Source organism: Brassica oleracea, chromosome C8 (genome assembly GCF_000695525.1).
Source record: "Brassica oleracea var. oleracea cultivar TO1000 chromosome C8, BOL, whole genome shotgun sequence".
NCBI classification, from domain to species: domain Eukaryota; kingdom Viridiplantae; phylum Streptophyta; class Magnoliopsida; order Brassicales; family Brassicaceae; genus Brassica; species Brassica oleracea.
In genome coordinates, this window is record NC_027755.1 from 1,880,386 (window position 1) to 1,882,788 (window position 2,403).

Sequence of the window (2,403 nt, forward strand, 5' to 3'; positions counted from 1 at the left end):
AGAAATTTTAAAACAACACTAAAGATCATAGGCTTCAGTATATAGAGCATTTTCTGAAAAACTCAATATTTTTGTAGGGGTACAAATAGATTTTGAAAAAAATTCAAAAATATGAAAATACTGTTTTAATGCATAGTGGCATCCTTCACTAACATATGATGAAGTTCAAAGAGGTCTTGAACTTTAGTTGTCTCCGTTTCTCTAGAAAATAGCGATTTTATAGTGGTTAGTCCACCAATTTAAGTAGTATATTATGAAGTTTTACTAAATTAATTGACAAAAAAATTAAAATGATATCCATGTACCTTGAAATAGAGTTTAATATACATTAATGCAAATGTAGAATGTGTTTAGAAATTTTAAAACAACACTAAAGGTGGCTTCAGTATATAGAGCATTTTCCGAAACACTCAATATTTTCGTAGGGGTATACATAGATTTTGAGAAAAATTCAAAAATATGAAAATACTGTTTTAATGTATAGTTGCATCCTTCACTAACATATGATGAAGGTCAAAGAGGTTTGAAACTTTTGTTGTCTCCGTTTTTCTGGAAAATTACGATTTTATAGTGGTTAGTCCACCAATTTAGGGTGTATTATGAAGTTTTACTAAATTAATTGACAAAATATTAAAACGATGTCCATGTACCATGAAATAGAATTTAATATACATCAATAAAAATGAAGAATGTGTTTAGAATTTTTTAACAACACTAAAGATCATAGGCTTAAGTATATAGAGCATTTACCGAATAATTCAATATTTTCGAAGGGGTTAACACTTAGATTTTGAGAAAAAATCAAAAATATGAAAATATTGTTTTAATGCATAGTTGCATCCTTAACTAACATATTATGAAGGTCAAAGAGGTTTGAAACTTTTGTCTCCGTTTCTCGGGAAAATAGCGATTTTATAGTGGTTATTCCATCAATTTTGGGAGTATTACGAAGTTTTTACTAAATTAATTGAAAAAAAATTAAAACAATGTCCATGTACCGTGAAAGAGACTTTAATATACATTAATTCAAATTTAGAATGTGTTTAGAAATTTTAAAACAACATTGAAAATCATAGGCTTCAGTATATAGAACATTTACCAAAAAACTCAATATTTTCGTTAGAGTTAACACATAGATTTTGAGAAAAATTCAAAAATATGAAAATACTATTTTAATGCATTGTTGCATCATTAATTAACATATAGTGGAGGTCAAAGAGGTTTGGATTTTTTGTTGTCTCCGTTTCTCTAGAAAACAACACTAAAACAGTATATAGAGCATTTAACGAAAATTTCAATATTTTCGTAGCGGTTAACACATACATTTTGAGAAAAACTCAAAAATATGAAATTACTGTTTTAATGCATAGTTGCATCCTTAAGTAACATATGATGAAGGTCAAAGAGGTTTGAGACTTTTGTTGTCTCCGTTTCTCTGGAAAATAACGATTTTGTAGTGGTTATTCCATCAATTTAGGGAGTATTACGAAGTTTTTACTAAATTAATTGAAAACAAATTAAAACAATGTTCATGTACCGTGAAAAGAGTTTAATATACATTAATACAAATTTAGAATGTGTTTAGAAATTTTAAAACAACATTGAAAATCATAGGCTTCAGTCTGTAGAACATTTACCAAAAAACTCAATATTTTCGTTAGGGGTTAACACATAGATTTTGAGAAAAATTCAAAAATATGAAAGTACTATTTTAATGCATTGTTGCATCATTCATTAACATATAGTGGAGGTGAAAGAGGATTGTATTTTTTGTTGTCTCTGTTTCTCTAGAAAATAGCTTTTTTATAGTGGTTAGTCCACCAATTTAGGGAGTATTATGAAGTTTTACTAAATTAATTGACAAAAAATTAAAATGATGTCGATGTACCACGAAAGAGAGTTTAATATATATTAATACAAATGTAGAATGTGTTTAGAAATTTTAAAACAACACTAAAGATCATAGGCTTCTGTATATAGAGCATTCACCCAAAAACTCAATATTTTCGCAGGGACATAGATTTTGGGAAAAAAAATTCAAAAATATGAAAATACTGTTTTAATGCATAGTTGTATCCTTCACTAACATATTATGAAGGTCAAAAAGGTTTGGAACTTTTGTTGTCTCCGTTTCTTTAGAAAATAGTGATTTTATATTGGTAGTCCACTTATTTAGGGAGTATTATGAAGTTTTACTAAATTAATTGACAAAAAAATAAAATGATGCCCATGTACCATGAAATAAAGTTTAATATACATAAATACAAATGTCGAATGTGTTTAGAAATTTTAAAACAACACTAAAGATCGTAGGCATCGTTATATCGAGCATTTACCGAAAAACTCAATATTTTCAAAGGGGGTTAACATATAGATTTTGAGAAAAATTCAAAAATATGAAAG